The sequence below is a fragment of the Giraffa tippelskirchi genome, chromosome 7 (assembly GCF_054371585.1).
Source record: "Giraffa tippelskirchi isolate mGirTip1 chromosome 7, T2T-mGirTip1v1.2.pri, whole genome shotgun sequence".
Lineage (NCBI taxonomy): Eukaryota > Metazoa > Chordata > Mammalia > Artiodactyla > Giraffidae > Giraffa > Giraffa tippelskirchi.
This window is the reverse complement of record NC_137281.1, coordinates 103,399,824-103,427,285: the sequence shown is the minus strand read 5'-3', so window position 1 is coordinate 103,427,285 and position 27,462 is coordinate 103,399,824. Positions and strand designations below refer to the sequence as shown.

The following is a 27,462-nucleotide window of genomic DNA, read 5'->3' as shown; positions in this document are numbered from 1 at the left end:
GTTTTCGTTCACGTGGTACTGACTGTGATGAAAGAAGGTGATAGGTAAAAATTGTAGGGGAAAAGGCAGTATCTATGATTTTTAGATATAAGAGGAGAAACTAATTGGAAAGAGAATTGATGAATAGATGCTGCCTATTTTGACCATAACACAAAGCAAGTAGCTTAGTTTAAATGGAGAGAGTAAGAAGAAAATCAGATTACTAACCTTGTAAATGAAGTATAATATTAAATTCTTTAATAGGAACACAGTATCATACTGTTAAGATATATAGCAAAAACAGGTATAAAATTTTTGAAAATCAAATTCACATTTATTATTAAAATCTGATGTAAGGAAATTAAAAGCAAGAATCCAGAAAATAAAAAGTTTTGCACATAGTACAAGAGAAAAAAAAAATCTAGGAAAAAGAAAGAGCATAAGTACAACTCAGTTTATATTTGCAAACATGTATATTGGAATACTTGCTTTTGGTATAATTAGAAATAAGACTGAAAGCAATTTTAAAACATTTTATAAAGGACTCTTCAAAGAAAGAGACCATAGGAAAACAAACATTCCAGTATAGATTCTCCAAAAATATACTTTTACTAAATCATTTCCAATCCTTGTATTCAGACTCCTTGCAGTTTTCATTGATTTCTATGGACTAGAGAAACCACACATCTGCCTGTTGAGGTACAATTTGTTACAATGACTACTGGAAAGTAACATGCTTGAACAAACATACACAATATGTTCAAAATGTTTAATCTCACTAGAAAAATAAAATAGAAAAAGATTCAATATCACTAGTATAATTAATAAAGATCTAAATATTTAATATCACAAATAAATGCACACACATGGAAACGACCATAGGTGCATGGGTTATCTCTGGGCTTTCTATCCTATGATCCGGTTGTTAAATGTTGTCAACTCAGTTTGCTTGTATGGAAAATAAGGATAGCAAATTTATTCCCAGAGCTATTATTTGGATTGAATGAAATACAGTATGAAAGCACTTGGAACAGTATCCGATGTATAATAAGAACCAGAGGTTATCATATGATTACTAAGTGCTCAATAAATAAAAGTTATTATTAATATTACCTTAGGGACTTCCCTGGTGGTCCAGTGGCTAAGACTCTAGCTCCCAATGCAAGAGGCCCAGGTTCAATCCCTAATAAGGGAACTTGATCCCACATCCCACAACTGAGACCTGGCACAGCCAGATAAATCGAAATCAATAACAACAACAAAAATTACCTTAATTATTCCACAGTGATAGTGTTCTATAACTCAAAGTTTATATGGCAGAAAGGATCATTGTTTTATTCCTGTCTTTGTCTATTTCCTTCTCTTTAAAATTCTGGAAGAATATTAATTTTTTCATGTAATTCTAATATATACTTTTGACCAGATTATAACATATTTGTGATTAAAGATTTAATTAGGTCAAAGTTTTTACAAAAATCAATCACTACTTGGGTTATGACCTTAGTAACTTGGCCCATAGCAGGAATCTAAAAGGTCAGCTTTACAATTATTGTGACAAATCAATCAATATTTTATTTATATGCAATTTTAACACACTGACTTACACAGATCCTCTCTGTCTTTCATCTCCAACATGACCTCAAAATTGCAATCAAGACAATTACTCTCTGAACTTTAGGGAGTAAGTATGGAACCAAGTAAGAGTGTCTTTTGAGAAATGTGAAGCCCCTGAAGAAATGCTGATTAGTTCATTTATAACATCTAATCATTTTCATGCTTTCCCTGACAAACTTCTCTCCCAGCTATTGAGGTAATATAAATCCCACTCCTCTCCTGAGATTTGTTTTACAGCAAATTGAATGTATCCAACTCACTTTTTTCTTCCTCCTACACTAGTCTCATTTATCACTGAATTTTCAGTGTTCCATGTCAGATACTCTATATGTGACAAACTAGTGCCCATTTTTCTTACAAAGCTATTTAAATTCTCTTATTATTCTGTGTGGTCTATTTTGCTTCCACAAAACTCTTCTCGTATTTTGAATGGGGTCTTTGAAATGAAGAATCACAAAGGTAATTTTTTTTTTTCTTTTCTCTTTTCTTCTTACTACAAAAGTAGATAAGTTCTAGATGGCAGCGTGGTAACTCTTGAAAAATCTCTATATTGGAAGAGTTTATGTCAAATGATTTTGTCAACAAAATCTGGCACCACCCAGGGCTATGCTGGGTGTTTGCAGTGAGATATAGTTCTGAAACCTTCTGGGAAAGCAATCACTTCTGCATTGTCTAGCCTGAGGAATCTGCACTCCACTTGTTTCTCTAGCTCACAGATATCACCTGCTGACTGTCATTTTAGGAAGGGCCTTGATTGCAAGTGGCCTAAGCTCTGGAATAGCTCCTGAAATTTATAATTTTCTCTTTTAGGTCTATTTTGTCTATCTTCCAGTTTTTTTCCTGGGATAATTTTTTTTTTTTTTACTTTTGTTGACTCCTGGGAACAAGAAATACAGATATTTACATTATATTTTATTAGGAATTTAAATTATCACTTGTTTATATGATCACTGAGATTTTACTTTTTTCCCCTAATCTCATAAAACCAACGTTTTATTTTTATTGATCCTCTTCAACCAGAGTTATTTCACTTTCAAAATACATTTAGAAATCACAAAGCTTTCTAAATTTCTCTTAGCAGTTTTTCAAGATTTGTGTATAGAAAACACACTCAACAATTGCAACTAGGTCAGATAGAAACTCCTGGAGAAGTAGGATATATATCTATCATTTTCATATGCTTATTACTAGGAACCCATCTGATATCTTATTAGTGTTGAGTTTGGGGTTTTTTTTATTTCCCTTTCCCTTAGCTAATGAGTTATTTACATATTGACTTGCTCCATGAGATTTTTAGGGGAGGGGTGGAAAAAAACAGTAAATGGGCACTTAACTGGAGAATAAAACAGTATTCAAAAAATGTACTCTTCTTATGAAAGTCCTTCTGTTGAATTAACAACTTTGAAATAATCATTGTGTCATGAAATAATTGCCAAATGACATATGGCTCCTTAATCAGCATTGTTCACCAATGACCAGATCATTGAGTCATTGGACTTGCAGATGCAAGTTTTGACTTATTGTGGCTTAGTGTAATGTATGAAAATCGGTGATGGGATGTTTCAAACCACAAAATTCAACTCTGATTTTACATGCATGGATAGTACTGGCCTGAATGGGAAAATGAAATCCATTGCCCATTTTTCTTTCTTCTATTTGTCTGGAATTTGTTTTGTATTTTTATGTGAGATTTTATATGCAATAATAGATCCATGTTAAGTCTTCTTTTAAAAATTCTGTGTATTTAAAGATCACTCTGCTAATGATGTAGCTAAGATTATTATAGTGCTGATCCTAAACTACATCCCTCATGCGATTTACTGAAATGCATCTCCATCCAGAAAATACTAGCTCCAGTATTGGTCTGCTACAATGACTAAGGTTTTCATAAATAAAATCACTATTTTGAGTTAAGACATTATCTCCATAAAAATCAGTAAATACTAGAATAAATTAAAATATTATCCATCTCTAATAATTTGGTACCAAATGTAATAATTTGGTAATAAATGTAATGATTTGGTAATAAATGTTATAGGTTTCTTAATAGCAACTATATTGCTAGTATCAATGGACTTTATAAATATATATTATTTATATAAAAGATAGTAAAGATTCTAAAAATAAAATAGCACCACATATATAATTATCACAGGTAACTAGAAACTGCAAACACAACACATTTAAATTTTTTTTGCATCACAGATACAACAAAGTTGCCTAAATTAAACTGCGGTGAAGAAAGTTTTTTGAGATAGCCTGAAAAATCTGATCAGTACTTGCTTTCACCTGTTTATTTTACTTGAATTTTATTTATAGCATCCGGAGAGAATTACTTTCTAGTGTACGAAAAATTAAAATAAGTCTCACAGAGGTAAAGTGACTTTCAGAAGTTTAAACAACTAAGTCAATGAAAGAGCTAACATTATAATTTAGTTCTTTTATCTTCTATTATAGTGCATTTTCCATGAGTCTTTTGCAAATGAAGAAAGTCAAATCAACCCATAGTAAGAATATATTTTGGGTCTATGATAAACGAAGCCTGTATTTCCATCATAATCTCTAAGAAAAGTATCTTTACAGAATAAGACAAATTCTGGCTTGCTGGCTTTCTGATTCTTGGATTACTTTGTTGGAATGGATCTCAAAATCACAGTTCATCGCCATGGTTGAGAGTAACATTTGGACATATCTGCTGCTCCCTGGATTTGTTTCAAGGCTAAGTTTGGTGATCTCAGGGGTACCTGAGACCTGTAATAAATCAAGAATGCCATCATGGTAAACCTTGCTCCTAAACTTAAAGAAGTGGAAGAAATAAGAAAAGAACTTAAGAAATAAGGGTAAGAACTCTTACCCTTACATTATCATTCTACTTATTATTAACTAGTGATCTCCCAGACATAATAGTTCAAAATATTTATCTTATCTCCAGTGTCACTTGTACACACATGTTATGCAGCCCTTAGTGATCATGTACCACTAATGAAACCTTTCTTTTTATATGTCTTTTATCTACTCAGAACATCTTGATACCAGTGATATGTATTTATGCCTATGTCATTCATAGTACAGCAGGACAAAACCTTTACACAGATTTTGAATTATTTTATGACAGTTTTTGATAATTTGATTTATTGGATTTGACTTAACCCACTTAACATCTGAAAACATTACCAACTTAGAAACATTGCTTTTTAAATATATATCCAGATAACATCTTTTAAATAATAGCACCTATTTTTTCTCCAAAGATGATTCTTTCCCTCTGAACTAAATACTGTCCTCTAGTTGTTTCTTATAGAGGCATGAGTTAACAAGTCTGGAAAGACTGCATATGTATAGTACAGTTAACAAATAAGTTAATATTAATGGATGGTGAATGTTGTGAGTTAGGTTTATCATTATTAGAAAGAGAGTCACATGTAAGCAAGGAGAAGGGGGACTAGAATGAACCATATGGTAATGGATTCGAGTCAGAGACAGTTGTATGAATCCATGTTTAGCTTGGGCTTCCCTGATAGCTCAGCTGGAAAAGAATTTGCCTGCAATACAGGAAACCCTGGTTTGAATTCTGGGTCAGGAAGATCCCCTGGAGAAGGGATAGGCTACCCACTCCAGTATTCTTGGGCTTCCCTTGTGGCTCAACGGTAAAGAATCTGCCTGCAATGAGGGAGACCTGGGTTTGATCCCTGGGTTGGGAAGATCCCCTGGAAAAGGGAAAGACTACCCACTCCAGTATTCTGGGCTAGAGAATTCCATGGACTGTACAGGCCATGGGATCGCAAATAGATAAGACGGAGCAACTTTCATTTTCATGTTTAGCTTGATATAGATACAGATATACAGATAGATAAATAATTATATATATATATATATTTGTGCATATACAAATTAGTATGCTAATAACATCTGATACAAAGAACTCACTCATTGAAAAAGACTCTGATGCTGGGAAAGATCGAAGGCAGGAGAAAAGGGGAAGACAGATGATGAGATAGTAGGATGGCATCACCTACTCGATGGACGTGAGTTTGAGCAGGCTCTGGGAGATGGTGATGGATAGGGAAGCCTGGCATGCTGCAGTCCATGGGGTCACAAAGAGTCAGACATGACTGAATGACTGAAATGACTGACTGATTATTTTATAATATCTATTCCTCTGATGATACATCCCATCTGTTCATTCTTGCTGTTTTCCACCTTTTGCTCTAGATGCTATGATGTATTTGTCATAGTTACTTTGAAATACCTGGCCTTTTCCATGAAACCCTTTAACATTTTCATCATGGTTATTTTTAAATCACTGATTGATAATTTCAATGTCTCCTGCCTGATTCATCGTTGATTATCAGTCTAGTTTTCTTTCTTATTATCTAATAAATTACTCTTAAATGTCATAAAATTGTAAAAAAAAAAAAAAGGAGTCCAAAATAAATAATATGTATGTCTAGAAAAAAGCATGCTCCTTATTCTAAATCAACCCCATCTGCATTTGAGCTTGGCCTAGAATCTGTTGCTGCTTTTGTTATATTTAGTTTAGTGAGGTCTCAAATTGTTTGAAGGTAAATTCAAAACCTTTTTTTTTAGTAGACTTGGGTTCTGAATGCCTACAGTATCCCTGTTTCCCCGTCCTCAGACTTCATTAGGCTCCATGATCAGGCACCTTGGAGAGTTTTATCTCATCTCTCTTTCCCACACCCAGCCACACATGTCTTCTGCCTCATGCTCACTGTGAGATCCAGAGTGTCTATGGAAATCCTCTCTCTTCGGCATGCTTCTCAGCATTCAGGTATCTCTGTGCACCTGCATCTGAAGGCTTACTCTCAGCTCTCCTTCAGGCATAAACAGACGTTGTCTCCTACTCAGTAGAAGGTGTAGAGGCCTGGAGGTTTTCTGTCAGTTATCCCTCCCTGCCTTTACATTTTAGCAGGCCCTTCGCACTATCACACAATGAGTTCCTTAAGTGCATAAGGATTTCTGTTGGTCCACTGTCTTCCCCTCAGACTTCAGCATTCTCTACATACCTGAATCCCAGGTGGAATCTGTCTCAGCTCTTCTGTGCTGTGCACAATTTTCTCCTCAGTGCTAAAAGAAGCTTGTGGAAAAGATTTGGCAGGTAGTTGCAAATTTTCTTTGTTTCTGTCTCCCTGGGATTCTAAACTGTCATACCAGCACATTATCAGTCTTTAAGAACTTATTAAAAGGATCTGTTTTCTCCTTAGTCACAGCTATGATGGCTTCTTTCTCCTCCTGCTGTTTCACCATATAAAAAAGGAGACATGGTCACTTCTCTTCTAGGTCAAGTTAATTACTCTGTGGATTATAATTCAATAGGTATCTTTGCATGTTCATATCTCTGTGAATTTATGAAACTATGACTTAAAGATTCTTATTGCTAAGGTGGAGGAACATTCTCTTGCAACTCTTTCTATATCTGAAGTAGAAGGAAACAGAAGTCCTCATCTTTTATTTCTAATGGACTAGTTCCTTCAGTAGTCTTTTTGAAAAATGACTCATTAAAGATGCTTTAAATTTTTAAAATATTTGTAATTAGTTTCTCTTATTCCTAGAAGCTTATTACTTTTAATTTCTCTAAAACTTTTGAGATACCCAGCAATGGGATTTCCCAGAAGAATATACAATTTCTAGGTTCTAGATTTATCAAGTCTCAAGTCATGAATCCAGTGCACAGAAGTTGAAGTAGTATACACTACTCAGAAAACATTCTCATTCCCACAGGAATTACAAGGAATATTTCCCCTACATGTGAAACAAGAGTAATATTGCTACAGAACTAAGAGAAGATTATGAATTTTAAAGTACAAAAGTCCATGAGAGACTAAGGTAATTGTGGAGACATAAAAAGTCATGTTGAATACAAAGATTTATTGCTTATGCCAAATCTTCAGGGTAATAGAAAACTAGTGCAATTCATTGAAATAACAAAGGGTCCATTTATCAGACTTTATATAAAGAACTGTTTAAAGCTTAAATGAAGCAAAATAATACTCTTGACATAACTGGAATATAAAATATTATCTGCATTTTAAGATATAATCTGCTTGAATACAAGCTTGAAAACTTCAAATTGGTTTTTTAAAAATTATTGATAGATGGTTTAATCATCAAAATAGATATTCAGTAAATTCCAAAATGCATATAACCATCCCAAGCTATGTGCATCCCAAGGAGGAGAAGGGGGACGACAGAGGATGAGATGGTTGGATGGCATCACTGACTCTATGGACATGAGTTTGAGTAACTTCTGGGAGTTGGTGATGGACAGAAAATCCTAGCATCCTACAGTCCATGAGGGTGCAAAGAGTCGGACACAGCTGAGTTACTGAACTGAACTGAACTGATCCCAGGGTAATGAATTGATGGTACTATATTTCAGTAATACATTTCTAATTTAAAAAATACATAATTGTTTACAAAATCAGTAACGTTCTGAGTTAGCAAGCAGGCAATTCAGAACTAAAAGGAAGAGAAACAAATACTTTAGTAAATATTAATATAGATAGATACTAAATGTTGACTACAAACTACACTTTCTATTAAAAAAATCTCTCGTGATTTAAACCTGCGGTACAAAAGGACTGATTACAACTGCAATATGAGTAAAAGGAAAGAAGAGAAACTGAACTTAAACTATTTATTATGTCCTGGCACTGGCACTGTTATATCATAACTATTTACTTATCCCAAAGTGCATCTTACAGAACTTGTGGCTCAGAGGTCAGTATTTTGGCCTAAGACAAATACTAGTAGGGCTTAGATTCTGAATCAAATGTGGTTGACTTTTAATTCTCTGTTCTGAGAAAAGAAAATTTGGAAGGAGTAGGATCAGAAGGATAGGTAGAGGAGGCCTGACTTCAAAGATAGTAAGTTTTCTGTGAAACCACAGAAAGCTGACATATGAATGGGAAGAGCCATCAAACAATAAAATTCTCTCAGGAACTATTAAATCTATTGTTGGCCACAAAGAAAGGATACAAATACTCTGGCAGCTCTCCACACTAGTTATCTAATAGTGAAACAACTTAGGCAGGGATTTAAAATATTACCAAATCACTAAGGGCCATGGCAGGAAGCATCAATCAAAGGAGGCATAAAAATGCCTCATAGTTGAGCCTAGGGACTCCTTATAAAATAAAGTTTGGTTAAAACATAGCTAGAGATCAGCAAATAGCTTGAATATCCTCCAGCAATGCTCAAGGCAATGAAAGAGTTGACTGTGTTCATAAAGGCAGAGCCAAGATATTCAAGCAGTAGTAAGGCTGACAGTTTAAAGACACAGAATGAACCTGAAATACAAATCAATTGAAAAAGGAAACAACCTCTGTCTTCCTCGTGATACTTATTGCCCCCAGAATATTTGTTATAATAATTAAGGATTAACTTTACACATGTTAACTTTCTAAACACAACGCACTAGTTACAATCTTTATAAGATACAGTGGCTCAAAAGAATGCTCTTTATTTGGATCAAAGCATTTATTTATGCCATTTTTACATAGCTATTTGAGAAAAATTAAGAGCTTTGTATCTGGGCTATATCATAACAAAGGGCATAACTGACTGGAAATAGAATTTTGAATATTAGAATTCAAACACCTAGATAAATATATATATATATACACACAATATATGAAGTCAATTATGAAATTAAATGGAGATTATTGTATCATGCTGAAAAATATGTAATATAGCTATGAAATATTGAAGTTTAAATGCTATCTTGTAAGTAGGAAGTCAAGAAACACCTGGCGTAACAGGCAAGTTTGGCCTTGGAGTACAGAATGAAGCAGGGCAAAGGCTAATAGAGTTTTGCCACGAGAACGCACTGGTAATAGCAAACACCCTATTCCAACAACACAAGAGAAGACTCTACACGTGGACATCACCAGATGGTCAACACCGAAATCAGATTGATTATATTCTTTGCAGCCAAAGATGGAGAAGCTCTATACAGTCAGCAAAAACAAGACCAGGAGCAGACTGTGGCTCAGATCATGAACTGCTTATTGCCAAATTCAGACTTAAATTGAGGAAAGTAGGGAAAACCACTAGACCGTTCAGGTATGACCTAGATCAAATCCCTTATGAGTATACAGTGGAAGTGACAAATAGATTTAAGGGACTAGACCTGATAGACAGAGTGCCTGACGAACTATGGACAGAGGTTCGTGACATTGTACAGGAGACAGGGATCAAGAAAATCCCCATGGAAAAGAAATGCAAAAAAGCAAAATGGCTGTCTGAGGAGGCCGTACAGATAGCTGGGAAGAGAAGAGAAGCAAAAAGCAAAGGAGAAAAGGAAAGATATTCCCATCTCAATGCAGAGTTCCAAAGAATAGCAAGGAGAGATAAGAAAGCCTTCCTCAGCGATCAGTGCAAAGAAATAGAGGAAAACAACAGATTGGGAAAGACTAGAGATCTCTTCAAGAAAATTACAGATACCAAAGGAACATTTCATGCAAAGATAGGCTCAATAAAGGACAGAAATGGTATGGACCTAAAGGAAGCAGAAGATATTAAGAAGAGATGGCAAGAATACACAGAAGAACTGTACAAAAAAGACCTTCACAACCCAGATAATCATGATGGTGTGATCACTCACCTAGAGCCAGACATCCTGGAATGGGAAGTCAAGTGGGCCTTGGAAAGCATCAACAAGCTAGTGGAGGTGATGGAATTCCAGTTGAGCTATTTCAAATCCTCAAAGGTGATGCTGTGAAAGTGCTGCACTTGATATGCCAGCAAATTTGGAAAACTCAGCAGTGGCCACAGGACTGGAAATGGTCAGTCTTCGTTCCAATCCCAAAGAAAGGCAATGCCAAAGAATGCTCAAACTACCGCACAATTGCACTCATCTCACACGCTAGTAAAGTAATGCTCAAAATTCTCCAAGCCAGGCTTCAGCAATACGTGAACCGTGAACTTCCAGATGTTCAAGCTGTTTTAGAAAAGGCAGAGGAACCAGAGATCAAATTGCCAATATCCGTTGGATCACTGAAAAAGCAAGAGAGTTCCAGAAAAACATCTATTTCTGCGTTATTGACTATGCCAAAGCCTTTGACTGTGTGGATCACAATAAACTGTGGAAAATTTTGAAAGAGATGGGAATACCAGACTATCTGATTTGTCTCTTGAGAAACCTGTATGCAGGTCAGGAAGCAACAGTTAGAACTGGACGTGGAACAACAGACTGGTTCCAAATAGGAAAAGGAGTACATCAAGGCTGTATATTGTCACCCTGCTTATTTAACTTCTATGCAGAGTACATCATGAGAAACGCTGGGCTGGAAGAAACACAAGCTGGAATCAAGATTGCCGGGAGAAATATCAATAACCTCAGATATGCGGATGACACCATCCTTATGGCAGAGAGTGAAGAAGAACTAAAGAGCCTCTTGATGAAGGTGAAGGAGGAGAGTGAAAAAGTTGGCTTAAAGCTCAACGTTCAGAAAACTAAGATCATGGCATCTGGTCCCATCACTCCATGGGAAATAGATGGGGAAACAGTGGAAACAGTGTCAGACTTTATTTTTTGGGGCTCCAGAATCACTGCTGATGGTGACTGCAGCCATGAAATTAAAAGACGCTTACTCCTTGGAAGGAAGGTTATGGCCAACCTAGATAGCATATTTAAAAGCAGAGACATTACTTTGCCAACAAAAGTCCATCTAGTCAAGGCTATGGTTTTTCCAGTGGTCATGTATGGTTGTGAGAGTTGGACGGTGAAGAAAGCGGAGCGCCGCAGAATTGATGCTTTTGAGCTGTGGTGTTGAGGAAGACTCTTGAGAGTCCCTTGGACTGCAAGGAGATCCAATCAATCCATCCTAACAGAGATCAATCCTGGGTGTTCATTGGAAGGTCTGATGTTGAAGCTGAAACTCCAATACTTTGGGCACCTCATGCGAAGGGTTGACTCATTGGAAAAGACCCTAATGCTGGGTAGGATTGGGGGCGGGAGGAGAAGGGGACGACAGAGGATGAGATGGTTGGATGGCATCACCGACTCGATGAACATTGGTTTGGGTAGACTCCAGGAGTTGGTGATGGACAGAGAGGCCTGGCATGCTGCAATTCATGGGGTCGCAAAGAGTCGGACACGACTGAGTGACTGAACTGAACTGTAGGGAAGATTATTCTCTTTAAAAACTCTGCCTATGCAAACTAGCAGTGTAGGTCATTAAGTATCATGTTGTTTCAAAATGTATCCCAGCAGAATCAAATCTAATAAATTCTTTTTCTCACATAGAAAACTTGTTAATATAGACAAAAGTCTATGGATATATATGTGAAGCTTTAATTTTTAATCATGGTGAATGATTTGTCTTCAAGTATGGCTCAGTGGTAAAGAATCTGCCTGCCAATGCAGGAGACAAGAGTTCAATCCTGGGTCCAGATGATCCCCTGGAGAAGGAAATGGCTACTCAACTCCAGCAGTTTTGCCTGAGAAATCCCACGGACAGAAGAGCCTGGCAGGTTATAGTCTGTAGGGTCACAAAGAGTCGGACACAAGTTAGTGACTAAACAACAACAACAGAAAAGCCAACCACAAAGTAAGAAAACATTTATTACTTTACTTAATGAGAATCTGAAATTAACCAGTTACCCTTTCCACTATGTGACTTGTAAATCAAGAATCTGGATCAGGATCAGTGTTAGTTTACTTTGGGATTTAAGGGACAGGAAACTCCAAATTAAAATAAGGGTCAATACATTGAAATTTAATTATTTATTACATAAATGTTCAAGTGCATGGTCCATGGCCAGAAACATGCTCCACAGAATTGGAGATCCAGTGTCTTTCTATCTTGTTGCACTATTTTTATATTGCTTCCATTCCTAATTCACCTTATAGTATAGGATTGCATTAACTAAAGCCATATTATCTTCATTCTAGACAATAGGAGAAAAGGGAGAGAAAGAAACTATTGGAATTTGCATATCTTTAATGACCTGATAGCAAGTAGCATCAAGAAAAGTTGGTACATTTTAGCTTTATTTCAAGCACCCATGAGCACAGCTAAAATTCAGAAAGCCTATTACAAAGAAAAGCATGAAAAACCTGTTCCTTCTGTAATATTCTGGTACTTTTCTTGTTTTTTCCTAAGATATCAAGTGATATTGCCACATCTGCAGCAGTCACATATTTAAAAGATTTCCTTCAATGACATAAATGCCTTGCACACTAGTGTCTAAAAGGAGATCCCTTTTCCCAGTGCTCCATCAGGAGACTCCCAACTATAACTCATTGGTTAGAACTATGTCACGTGCCCACCTGTAGTTACATAAAGACAGTTGTCAAAGCAAGGATCTGTCCCAGCAAATAAGATTTGTTTAAATGATCAGAATCAATGATAATTGATCCTCTTATACTAGGAACATTGGTGTCAAAACAAAATTAAAATTTCGTTAGTAAGCAAGATAGGAGTATAGCTATTGAGTGAGTAAGCCATGGTGTTTGTCACTATGGCAGTGTTTTGAGTGTCTGGTTAAAAATGCAATGACATATTGAAGCCCAAAACACATACATTTCAGTTTTGGAAAGTGGCATTAGTGAGATTAGTGGAACTGGTAGGGAGGAAAAAAGGAAGGAAAGAGGGTAAAAAGGGAGGGAGGGAAAGAAAGAGAGGGAGAGAGGGAAGAAGGAAGGGAGAAAATCAAATTTTTTTGTTTCTAAATATTGTTTTGGTTAAATAGGATATGTAAACATAATATAACATATTAGAACTGACTGAAACTGGGAATAAAACATATAAAATAATATTTGATGGTGCTGAAATTTTTCAGAAAAAAATTTTCTTAAGTATTTCATGAGAAAATAAGAAGATTGAAAAAATAAATATTCAATGTTGGAAGTAACAATAACAATATATCAACTCAAAATAAAAGAAATATGCAAGATGGAAGTGAAAATTATGGGGTAAAATTCGAGAATGTTTTAGAACTAGACATCTATTAACCTTGGTCTTCCCAGGTGGTGTTAGTGGTAAAGAACGCTCCTGCCAACTCAGGAAACTTGAGACAGAGGATCGATCCTTGGGTTGGGAAGATCTCCTGGAGGAGGGCATGGCAACCCACTCCAGTATTCTAGCATGCAGAATCCCATGGACAGAAGAGCCTGGATGGCTACAGTCCATTGTGTTGCAAAGAGTCAGACAGACTGAAGTGACTTAGCACGCATGCATCTAATAACCTAATATGTTATTACATTAAAGGATAAAAATATATAAAAATTTCTTTAGATACTAAAGAAGAATTGGAAACAATAAGTATGCATTCTTTATTTTTTTAAAAAAAAATCATATGACAAACTAAGACTAGAAGAAAATGCCTTTAACTTATTAAAGACTATCAGGAATCAATAAGAAACTCCTTATTAAGAGTGAACAACATCAAAAAGCCCCAAATCATCAATTATTATTCACATTATTCTTCTAATAAATTTAGTAATAAAATTAGAGAATTTAGTCATCTGAAAAATGGAAAGTTAATGCAAATGATAACAATCACCATCATTAATAGATAGAAAATATAAGTACATAATCTAACATAGTACATTAACTCTAATAGTAGCCAAACTTATGAGAAAACTCAGCAAGATGCAAGACAAAATACCACATTTGTGCTCAGTCATATTCGACTCTTTTTTGCCAAATGGACTGTAGTCCACCAGGCTCTTCTGTCCATGGAATTTTCCAGGCGAAAATACTGGAGCAGGTTACAATTTCCTCTTCCAGGGGATCTTCTCAATAAACAGTTGACTTGAGAATCAGCAAAAAACTTTGCAAGGCTTCCAATTTCAAAAGATATGCATGAAAACATCATGGTTAGATAAAAAAAAAAAAATCCATGATTTCAATTATCACTCTCCCAACACAGAGCAATGAAAGGCACAAGTCCTACTGGTTTATATTCCAATTGGTTCATAAAACTGCTGTTACTAGCATGCTTCAAGTTGAAAAGCCAAGGAACTTATTTTCAATAATGGTTAATAGTTCCACTGAGCCAAGAGATATAAGCCAAACCAGTGATAGTAAATTTAATATAATGCCAACAGCAATCCCAAGGTAATTTTAAGTTGAAAAAAACAAATGATTCTAAAGTTAATCTGAAAGACTAAATACATAAATTTTGAAGAAAAATTATAATGAGATAGTTATACCAGCTAATTTTTAAAGTATATCTATAAAGATATAGTATTGTTAAATAAAAATATCAGTCACAGCACAAGACAAATACATCAGTGGAATAAAACAAAGTACAGAAACAAATTCACAAGGAAATACAGGATTTGACGAAGCATCAAAGGTTATGATATTTGTTCACAAAACAATGTTGGGATAAGTGAGTATAAATTTGGAGAGATAACATCTTTTATATCTGTGCCTCATACCATAACCAAAACAAACAATCAAAAGGGTTAAAATGATAAGCACTAAGATTTCAGAGAATTCTAGAAAAACATCTACTTTTGCTTCATTGACTGTGCTAAAGCTTTTGACTGTGTGGATCACAACAAACTGGAAAATTCTTAAAGAGATGGGAATACTAGAACACGTGTCCTGCCTCCTGAGAAGCCTGTATGCAGGTCAAGAAGCGACAGTTAGTACCAGACATGGAACAACAGATTGCTTCAAAATTGGGAAAGGAGTATGTCAAGGCTGTATATTGTCACCCTGCTTATTTAACTTCTATGCAGAGTACATCACGAAAAATGCTGGGCTGGCTGAAGGACAAGCTGGAATCAAGATTGCTGGGAGAAATATCAATAACCTCCGATTTGCAGATGATACCACCCTTATGGCAGAAAGTGAAGAGGAACTAAAGAGCCTCTTGATGAAGGTGAAAGAGGAGAGTGAAAATGCTGGCTTAAAACTCAACATTCAAAAAATGAAGATTAGGGCATCCAGTCCCATCACTTCATGAAAAATAGATGGGGAAACAATGGAAACAAGTCAGTCTTAAAGGAAATCAATCCTGAATATTCATTAGAAGGACTGATGCTGAAGCTGAAGCTCCAATGCTTTGGTCACCTGATGCGAAGAGCTGACCCATTAGAAAAGACCCTGATGCTGGGGAAGATTGAAGGCAGGAGGAGAAGGGGATGACAGAGGATGAGATGGTTGGATGGCATCACCGACTCAATGGACATGAGTTTGCGCAAGCTCTGGGAGACGGTGAAGGATAGGGAAGCCTGGTGTGCTTCAGTCCACAGGGTCGCAAAGAGCTGGACACAAATGAACGACTGAACAACAACAACAAAGATTTCAGAAACGCAAACAAAACAGAGGTAAACTTTTAGTAGGTGTGCTGGATATTCTGGTGAAGTTTTCTTCTAGGCGTAGGTAATCAGAGACAACAAAAGGAGTGCAGTAGATGGATATAAATTACCAGAGTCTCAGCACTCTGTAAGAAAGCTCAGGATAAATCCTTGCAGGAAGATATTTCATCCCTATTTTTTTCCTTGAGCACAGTGATTTGAAATTCTTGTCAACCTTTTAAAATATACATAACCTATTCTATAATATTCAGAAAAGTTATATTCTTTTTTCATCTTGAACTCATACTTCCATTTTATTCCATCACTAAATTTCATGATTATACTATGTCACTTTATATTTAAAAACCCTTTTATTAAATACTCCATCTTAATTACACCACAAAATATGTACACAAAATAAAATTTTACATTTTGTTACACATTTTGTTATATAAGGCTTTATCAAAGTGTTTTTCTTCTAAATCGACTTTCATTATAATTATTACTAGTATGTAATCGATCTTGGCATAAACATATTACTAATTTAACAAGCAAACAACATAAAATTAACATTCAACATGCATATCTCAATGAGATTAATGAAGCAATTTTTAATTATTAAACTTATCTATGGATAAATATGAGTTATTTCTAGAATATGACAGTTTAGGGCTCATCTGATGGATCAGACAGTAAAAAGTCTGCCCACAATGTGCGAGACCTGAGTTTGATCCCTGGGTTGGGAAGATTCCCTGGAGGAGGTCATGGCAACCCACCCCAGTATTCTTGCCTGGAGAATCCCAGTGGACAGAGGAGCCTGGTGGGCTCTGGTCCATGGGGTAGCAAAGAGTCGGACACGACTGAGGGACTAAGCACAGCACAGATGGTTTATAATCAACCCTACTGATAGCTTTCATTTTATTACTTGTAGCAGTAAAGAAACTTATTTATCTGTATAAGTTGATAGAAATGAAAGAGGTTATAGTTTAACAACATCACTCAGTTCTTTGAAACCCTTCAGAATTTCATGCCAAATAACATAACAGTCTATTATCAAAAACTATTATTAATTATAAATCAGTTGATTAGGTTATGGTTTAGATTTGTAGAAAGCAAAGAACATGAAATAACCTAAATTACAAAATTTTTATCCAGTAACTAGAATCATTCATTGTTTTTGTTGGGAGGAAGTGTGAAACTTAATTATATGATCAACTTGACTGAGGTAAGGGATGACCTGATAGCTGATAAAACATTATTTTTGGGGGTGTCTGAGGGTGTTGCCAGATGGGAATAGCATTTGAATTGATATACTGAGTAAAGAAGAGTGCCCTCCCAAAGGCAGGTGGGCATCCCCCAATTTGATGAAGGCCTGAATAGAAAAAGGTAGGAAAGGTGAATTTGCTGAATTTTCACTTGAGCTGAAACATCCATCTTCATCTGCCCTCTGGTATCACTCTCCTGGTTCTAAGGCATTAAGACTAGAACTGGGGTTTACAGTATTAACTCTCCTGGTTCTCAGGCCTTCAGACTTGAACTGAATTGCACCACAGGACTTCCTAGTTCACCAGTTTGCAGATTGTGGATCCTGGGACTTCTTGGTTTCCATAATTATGTAAGCTAATTCCCATAATAAACTTCCTTTTATACATATCCATACATATCCTATTGGTTGTGATTCTCTCGAGATTCCTAAAACATCATTATAACCAATCTAAGTTTAAAATCATCATTAAAATGATTAAAATGTATGCCAAAAGGCATTTGGTTAAATCTGTTAACCATGTAGATTGGGTAAGTTAGCAGTTGGAGAATAACCAGGAAAACAACATCAACAAGCAGAAACAACAACAACAAAAAGTTTTCATTAAACTGTATCAATTTGAAATCAATACTCAGTGGTATTCTGAACTGTGAAACACTGGAGGCATTCCAATATGAAGCATATTATCACTAACACTTTTCAGTTTTCTAAAGCAAGTTCCCGCCAATGAAATCTCACAAAAAGGGAGAAGTGGAGACACTACTATTGGAAAGAAGCAATTAAAATCATCAATATAGTAGATTATATTATCACTGACTGACTGATAAACTAAAGACAATCAAAGAAAAAGTAAAATACCTAATAAGCAATTTCAGCTGGTTATCGAATGAAGAGATTAGCATTGACTTGACAAACTGAGTAAAGAAGGTTGCACAGACAGGTGGACAGTGCAGGTGGACATCATTCAGTCATTCTATCAGATGGACTGACAGAAATAAAAAGTCAGAGAAAGGGCAAATTTACTCTTTGCTTGAGCTGGACATCCATCTTTCCCTGCACTCAAACATTGGGTGTCCTAGTTCTCAGGACTCGCAGTTCAACTGAACCTGGGATTTATATCATCAGCTTCCCTTGTTCTCAGGCCTTCACATTTGAACTGTACTACACCACCAGCTTTCCTTCAAGCTCCAGCTTGCAGATAGCACATGAACAGTCTTCTCAGCCTCCATAATCATGTGAACCAAACCCTCATAAAGAAATCTCTTTCTATATATCTATATGTATATCCTATAGATTGTTTCTCTGAAGAACCTTCATTAAGACAAGTGAAAATGAAGTCACTCAGTCGTGTCCAACTCTTTGCGACCCCATGGACACCAGGCTCCTCTGTCCATAGGATTTTCTAGGCAAGAGTACTGGAGTGGATTGCCATTTCCTTCTCCAGGGAATCTTCCCGACCCTGGGATTGAACCCAGGTCTCCCGCATTGTAGACAGTCACTTTACCATCTGAGCCATCAGGGAAGTCCATTAATACAAGAGGGATCACCAAATATTAAAATAGGTAAATAACAATTGATTGTACCTGTTATTCTCTCTCTTTGGTGCATCTTGTTTAACTTGATATAATAAGAAAAGTCTTGTATTAGATGCTTTTTATGTGCCCCTCCAAATTCATTCTCTTTCCTTCTTTGCCCTGCTCTCTGCTCTTGTATGCTGCCTTGTATCAAGAAGTCAGTGGGCTTTCAAGCCTCCTGATTTCTCTTTAGCTTCAGCTATAGGAAGCCCTAGCAGATTATCTGAAGGAGAGAAGTGAATAAAATCTGGGCTTTTATTCTGGGTCTTTATTATCCTGGATCTTTTTGCTTTAAAACGGCTCAGACTGGCTGTCCCAAATCAAAAGTGCTCATTTCCAAGCAGCCTTGTCTACAAGATTAACTTTCCTTCCAGGGTTCAATAAGTCCTCCCTTCCCTTGTTCCTGTGGCTAAATGGTAATGTCAGCTTTTTGGCCCTAGTTCTCATTTCGTTCTTTGTGGTTCTTCTGTAATTCCAACATTCCCCCTTAATTAGGCTCTTTGTAAGTAAACTGTCTTCAAAATTTCTAATTTTAGCATGTCATCTGCTGAATCTTGACTGACACAGAATTGGAGTTATGAAGATATTTTAGTTCTGTTACAGGTTTATTAATTTAATCATTTTAAATGTTCTTAGCTTGAACTTTAAAGATTTACTTGTCAGATGATTTCAAGCTGCAGATTAATTTCATTCAATTTATGAAAAACTGTCCAGAATACAACCAAATTAGCAAAGTCAATTCTCATTTTCAAGTCAAACATCCAATTCTTTCTCTTTGTCTCATAAGGTCCAATTTAATTTATCAATTTGCATAAATATGTGTTTCAAGGAATATTATTAAAAACATTGAGAAACAAATAGTGACACACATCTTAAAAGACAAATTAGTAAATGCTGTGCACTCAAGATTGAAATATCACACATCTGACATAATGATTTTATTTATTTTATTGAAAATTATAAGAATTGCATAATATATCAATATGCTATTTCCCATTATTAAGTTGTAATAAATCTATGCTATGTGTATTGCTAGAATTTGTCATTTATGAAGCAAGGAGCATGATAAAATACATAATATTTCTTTGTATTTTTGGCTTTCAGCATAATTAAATAATCATCAAGAATGAAAATTAGAAATTTTTTTTGGCTTTCAGAATAAATAAATATAAGTAAATAAGTAAATCATAATCAATAATGATTTATTATTATGTGAAATAATAGAAAGTGAAGAAGAACTAAAGAGCCTCTTGATGAAAGTGAAAGACGAGAATGAAAAAGTTGGCTTAAAGCTCAACATTCAGAAAACTAAGATCATGGCATCGGTCCCACCATTTTATGGCAAATAGATGGGGAAACAGTGGAAACAGTGGCTGACTTTATTTTTCTGAGCTCCAAAATCACTGCAGATGGTGACTGCAGCCATGAAATTAAAAGATGCTTACTTCTTGGAAGGAAAGTTATGACCAACCCAGATAGCATATTAAAAAGCAGAGACATTACTTTGCCAAAAAAGGTCCTTCTAGTCAAGGCTATGGTTTTTCCAGTGGTCATGTATGGATGTGAGAGTTGGGCTATAAAGAAAGCTGAGCACCGAAGAATTGATGCTTTTGAACTGTGGCATTGGAGAAGACTCTTGAGAGTCCCTTGGACTGCAAGACGATCCAACCAGTCCATCCTTAAGGAGATCAGTCCTGGGTGTTCATTGGAAGGACTAATGTTGAAGCTGAAACTCCAATACTTTGGCCACCTCATGCGAAGAGTTGACTCATTGGAAAAGACCCTAATGCTGGGAAGGATTGGGGGCAGGAGGAGAAGGGGACGACAGAGGATGAGATGGCTGGATGGCATCACCGACTCAATGGACATGGGTTTGGGTGGACTCCGGGAGTTGGTGATGGACAGGGAGGCCTGGTGTGCTGCGGTTCGTGGGGTCGCAAAGAATCAGACATGACTGAGCAACTGAACTGAACTGAAAGTTAATATATCTTATAGTCAGAATACAATTTGAAAATTAGAGATATAAAATATTTAATTTCTTCTGAGTGTAAAAAACATGAGTTGACTGTCATTGGAGATATCACCTTTGATATGATTTAATAAAATAGGTTTTAACTTCCTTATTAAATGTAGTAAAATTGCAAATCAAAAAGAAATCTCTCTCACACACACACATACATACACAGAGGTTTTATATTGAGACCATTTGCCTTGAGAAATTTGCTGTACAGCATTCTAGATACATTTTAAAATATTTTTATCAATGGTGACATTTATTCTTCAGTTTGAAAGTGCTTTTGAAATGGAGAAGGACCCTATGGTCCTTCCCCACTAGGTCCTCAGCCTGCCTTCTGTGTGTGAAAAAAATATAGCCAACAATGAGTTTAATCAGAGAAGTGAGAAAATGCAGAAAGAAAAGAAAACAGTCAACCGAGACCGAATAATAGTTTAGTCATTAAGCAAAGTCCAGGATCTCAAGGACCTCCTCCTCCTCATTGGCTGTAGGTAATATTCTGAGCCTTTTGAACAGCAAGCAGTCAGACCCCACTTTTGATAACACTTTCATTATGAGAAAAGTACTGAGAATAGCTTAAAGAATAGCTTATGTTTCAATACCTGGGGTTAGAGAGGATGGAAGATGCTGTTAGAATTAAATAATTTCTTTATGCTTTCTCTAGCTCTCACAGAATTCTCTGTCAAGTGTGATACATTTCTTGCTGGTAGTCAAAGGTTGGAAGGTGTGTCATTAAAAGATATCTGTCATCATACCTACCACTCCACTGTTCAGTATATCAGACTCGTTATTCACCTGATGTCAAATATCACCTATCAATGATCATGTTTTATATGATTCACATACTTTGCATAAATATGATAGAAGCAGATATTATGCCCTATGGGTTTGGGTGGCGTTAACTAAATTATTAAAAAAAATAACAACATGGTGTCTTGTCCCACAACTTCATGGCAGATAGAAGGGGGAACAAATGGAAGCAGTGACAGAGTTTATTTTCTTGGGCTCCAAAATCACTGCAAACATTGACTGTAGTCATGAAATTCAAAGATGCTTGCTCCTTGGGAAAAAAAACTATGAGAAACCTAGAGAGTGTATTAAAAATCAGAGATATCACATTGCCAACAAAGGTTGGATAGTTAAAGCTATGGGTTTTCTGGTAGCCATGTACATATATGAGAGCTGTACCATAAAGAAGGTTGAGCACTGAAGAACTGATGCTTTTGAATTGTGGTGTTAGAGAAGACTCTTTAGAGTCCCTTGGACAGCAAGATCAAATCAGTCGATCTATAGGAAATCAACCCTAAATATCCATTGAAAGGACTAATGCTGAGGCTGAAGCTCCAATAATTTAGCCACCTGATGTAAAGATGGGCTTCCCTTGTGTCTCAGCTGGTAAAGAATCCTCCTGCAATGCAGGAGACCTGAGTTTGATACCTGGATTGGGAAGATCCCCTGAAGAAGGGAAAGGCTACCCACTCCAGTATTCTGGCCTGGAGAATTCCATGGACTATACAGTCCATGAGATTGCAAAGAGTCAGACACAACTGAGCGACTTTCATTTTCACTTGATGCAAAGAGTCAACTTACTGGAAAAGACCCTGATGCTGGGAAAGATTGACGGCAAAAAGAGAAGGGGACAGCAAAGGATGAGATGGTTGGATAGCATCACCGACTCAATGGGAATGAATCTGAGCAAATTCTGGGAGATAGCAAAGGATATGGGAGCCTGGCATGCTGCAGTCCATGGGGTCGCAAATGATTGGACATGACTTAGCAATTGAACAACAAAGACAATATTTGGCAGAATGACTTAAAAGTATAGGTAAGTCAATATAAGTTTACAACAACAAAACAAACTTCCGTTTAAATTACCCCACTTTCATGATAGAATGTGAATAGGTAGTTCAGTCTCTGGTGGGTCATGTTTAACTGTTTTCCCAATGCTTGATTTTCAGTAAGAAACAGTTTGTTGTTGTTGTTGTTGTTTAGGTGCTACATTGTATCTGACTCTTTTGTGACCCCACAGACTATAGATCGCCAAGCTCTTCTGCTCATGGGATTTCCCAGGCAAGTATACTGAAGTGGGTTAGCATTTCCTTTTCCAGGCAATCTCCTGACCCAGGGATCGAATCTGAGTCCCCTGCATTGGCAGGCAGGTTTTTCACAATTGAGTAACCAGGGAAGCAGATGACGCAGTTCACTTTGAGATTAATGGAGGAATCAAAATGCTCTATCAACAATAAAAGATAGGGTTCTACTGCTGTAAGCGAGGGCTTCCCAGGTGGTTCAGTGGTAAAGAATCTGCTTGCTGAGCTGGAAGGGAAGATCCCCTGGAGAAGGAAATGGCAACCCACTCCAGTATTCTTGCCTGGAGAATCCCATGGACAGAGGAACTTGGCGGGCTATAGTCCATTGGGTCGCAAAAGAGTCAGATATGACTTAGTGACTAAACAACAACTGTAAGAGAAGTTAAGGAAATAATGGGAAAACACATTAAAATATGTGGATTTAAAATATATAGTAATAACTCAGGCAATGCATATTTAATCAGTTCAATGTTTAAAAATTATGTGACAGTGAATTTCTTATCATTGGTTCTGTATCATAAGGTATACATGCTTCCCACGTTCCCAATAAACTTCTGAAGTGTGGAAGCATCAGAGTAAAGTCTTTTTAAAAATATTACACAAGAATCCCCAGAGTAGCTGAAGGGGGAAAATTTAGCCACCAAACATGATACTCAAGGACCTGTCAGGAGAGAAAGAATAAAATATATTGATAACATTAAGCAATAATTGATCTCTGGTTCTAAGCTAAGCAGATTTCTACCTCACAGGGGAAAAAAAAAAAAAAAGCTGTTGTCAATAATGATGAAGTTGTTTGATCAACCTGGTGAATTATAAGAAGTACTATTTAGTGGCACAATCTGATCCTTTCTACCACTCTCCAGTGGCAGGAAGGTGGGTGAGCAGTTTGTATTTGCATATTTAGGAGTTTTCAGGGAAAACGATCTGTCTTTTGATAAAATTAAGAACTGTATAAATGTGTGTGATGCTAGGGATTGCAACTATCTTTCTTTGGCTTCTGAAAAGTGGCTTATTCTAATCGCAAGGTCAAAACCAGATATAATGCATGTTTCTGAATGGGCATAGTAGATTTTTGCAGTGTTCTCATACTTAGAGATATAATGCCATGAATAACAGCAGAATGACAAAGTGGCTAAAGAATAGCTCACCAGAAACATTCAAGGCAAACAACTGGTGGAGAAATGTGACCCAATATTTCCACTGAGTTCTTAAATCACTGCATTTTGGCAGATTAGAGAGAAGGAGAGAAAGAAGAAAAAAAATAAGGAAAGAGAGATAACCCAAGAGCTAGAAACAATGAAGCTATAGGCATTTCAAGTGACTTAAATAACTCCTTTTTATCAAATTTCACCTGTGTGTGCAAGGCAGTGTTGTTCAACATAACAGTTGAGAAGTAACTGTGTATTATTGACGGCTGTTCAGGCTCACTCAGAGGGAGGAAAAGCTGAGCACTTCTCCAGCGCGGCCTTATCTCCGTGAAGCAGCAGCTTTGAGAACGCAGGCCCTCCATCTGTGTTATAGTCTGATCTCAGCAGCTGAGGAACAGCAGGTGATAGACTCCTAACCTCTGGGGAGCTGGAACAATCAGACAGCAAGGAAATAAATACCTGGCACAAATAACTCATTGCGTCACCGTTGTTTACCTACCTAGAGCTCTTTGGAAATTATGCATTATCAGTTTCAAATCATACAGCTGAAGCTGCCTGATGTTTGAAGCTGTTGTAGTATTTGGCTGGTAGCCTGAATTTTAGTGGGTTATAGATTCTAGGTGTTTTATGAATATTGTACCTTTGATGCTTGTTTTATTTCATTATAATGGACACCACTTATGTTATTTTGTGCATTAAATTTTGCACAATTTGCCCTGTATGAGTAAACATGTAGTTTGGGTGAATATTTTTGTACAAGTAGAAGGAAGAAGTTTGAAAGAATTCCATTTTTAAATGAACTGTTCAGTTGTTACTGTTGCTTTAATGAACTGTTTTGCTTTTATTTTGTTTTTGCCTATCATGCTGGGTAGGATTGGGGGCAGGAGGAGAAGGGGACGACAGAGGATGAGATGGTTGGATGGCATCACTGACTCGATGGACATGGGTTTGGATAGACTCCGGGAGTTGGTGATGGACAGAGAGGCCTGGCGTGCTGCAATTCATGGGGTCGCAAAGAGTCGGACACGACTGAGCGACTGAACTGAACTGAAGATCTGCTTAATGGGAAAGGAGAGCAGGAATTTGTTTTCTTCACATTTAGGTAGTCTGATACATCTAAGCTAGAACAGGGAGCATATAGACTTCCTTGGGATTGATCAGGGGTCTGCATAATTTTTTTAGGTATTCCTTTTTACTGGTCTTTATGTAATATGTAAATATATTCAAAACTTTTTAAAGGGCTGCAGATGGTTATTATGAGATTTTTTTTAAAGTTCAGCTTACCAAGTCATGGAAAATTGATGAGTTAATGAAAGAGAGAGGGAGATAATAATTGTCAACTATGAATTGGTGATGGTGAGTAAAAGATTTAGAAAAGTACACTATAAATGTGATACGTCAAGCCTTTTTCCCAGCTGAGTATGTGTATCTCACTGGCTTCCCTTCATATGCTAACTGTGTGAGGGCAAGTTCCATAATCTATATATATCTCCCAGTTTCCTCACATGAAAAGTATGCAAAAGAAGATTAAATAGGACTATTGTGAGGAGTAAATGAGATAACCCATATTAACAACCTAGAATCATGCCTGGCACATGATAAGTGCTTAGAAAATGCTAGCTATTATCTCTACCCAAATTCCCTTCCCAAGAGTCACCAGATAAAAAACCAACTTATCTAAATTACAAACTCAGGAATTCAACTATAGGGATTTAGTCACTGGAATATGGCTCAGTAAAGTCTATATAATATCTAACACTCTATATTCCTTCTGGGTTTCAATGACAGTTGTGCAGGTTTCAGGAAGTATAACATGACACTCAAGAGAGGAATAAAATTCATGCTCAAATTGGGAAACAGTTGGCAGATGAAGAGACTTTTGAAGTCTTTTGTAGTGTTGGCACACATTGCCTATTTTGAATTTAATTAAGACTTCAAAAATTTAATTTTCTTAGAAGTAGTGTCCTTAATGTTCACATCCAGATACATTATTTTTGTAAATAAAATTCTTGGCCTTGTAGAATAGCAGAGTATGTCACTCCAAAATGTGCCACTTTGGCATAAGGATTATTTTGAGCTAAAGGCATTTGAGAGAAATCAGGTACAAGAAAAGCTCTCTGCACTACCCCTATATGCCTAAAAGTATTAACAGGACATAAATTTGCAAGTATGTCCTCTCCCATCTCTACCAGGCAGGACAGATGTTAATTACCAGGGACAATTTTGCTGGTGATGGTTTAGTCACTTGTGTCCAACTCTTGTGACCCCATGGACTCTAGCCTGCCAGGCTCCTCTGTTCATGGGATTATCCAGGCAAGAATACTGGAGTGGGTTGCCATTTCCTTCTCCAAGGGACAACTTTAGACCTCTGTCAACCTGGAGACTGTAACAGTGGAATCTCCATAACAAACCTTGCTAAAACTAGCTCTCATCTAAACCATTAATTTTCCTTTTCCATATATCTGCTTTCCTACAATTTACCACCCTAGAAGCTCAAAGTCCTTTTTGTTTGTCTTCCTACTTCTCTAGAAGCTTACTGTCTTTTGTTAAGGTGCTAGTAAGCCCAAGTTCCAACCATCTCTTGGAGTTACTCATCTCTAGGTGTTCTCATGTGTATGCATGATGCAAAAACTAATAAAGTTCATTTTGTTTTTATATTGTTAATCTGTCTTTGGTCAGTTTAATTTCTGGACTTTAGGAAGTGGGTCCAGAAATTTAATTTCTGGAGAACCTAGGAAGGTAGAATGGAAAAGAATTTTTCCTCCTCTCTAGGCTTATGGGTAAAGATGTTATGTGTTTCTAGCATGTTACATTTTAAAACTGCCTTTATGCATAGTTCAAGAAGAGATAATTGTTACAAAAAATTAAGGAGCTATAGTAAGGCTCCATTTGTTCACTCACTAGTTAATATTTCATATTTAGTGTTTTAGTTAGCAAAACTTTGATTTGTATAAAACAGAAACTCCTTCTGTGCAGAGTATGTAGAGGCTGCTCACTCAGCTGATTTCAGTCTTTTATATTTTAGAGTGAGTTTATTCCACAAATTCTTTTAATGTTTAGAGATGATTAAAAGGAAAACTACCATGAAAAAAATGAGTGTCAGAAAGTGGGAAAGGGGCATAGTTAGGAAGTAAGGTGATATAACACGGAAACTTGTTTGCCTACATTTTAATTCTCTCCAGTCTGCCCTTCTGCACTCAAAGTCAGGGTGAGGCAAGGAGCCCCCAGAGGCCACTGCAGAGGGACAGTCTGGGGGAAGAATGAAGTCCAATAAATCTAGGTCATCATAATTTTAACAGAGGGATCATGAAGGTAGATCAGAATTGGGAAAACCCAGACTGCACAAAAAGAATAAAGCTCTTCACCAGTGCCATGTGGAGCCATGTCTGATCCTGGGGCAAAAGCATAAATGTGCTCTCCAATATGCACTTATCCAAGATATCAACGAATTCCATTTTTTTCCAAGGAAAAAAGTTAATATTTGTAACTAGATATAAAGCC

General features: G+C 36.5%; 1 protein-coding gene across 3 annotated transcripts in view; it reads right to left on the bottom strand.

Annotated features, from left to right (window-relative positions):
• Window positions 1-27,462, bottom strand: part of LOC145514141 (uncharacterized) — a 959,076-nt gene that overhangs the window by 897,758 nt on the left and 33,856 nt on the right. For all 3 annotated transcript variants that reach the window (XR_014059866.1, XR_014059862.1, XM_081511229.1), the window contains exon 3: window positions 24,165-24,388. The gene's annotated coding sequence lies outside the window, so the exon portion shown is untranslated. The remainder of the gene's footprint in view (window positions 1-24,164; window positions 24,389-27,462) is intronic.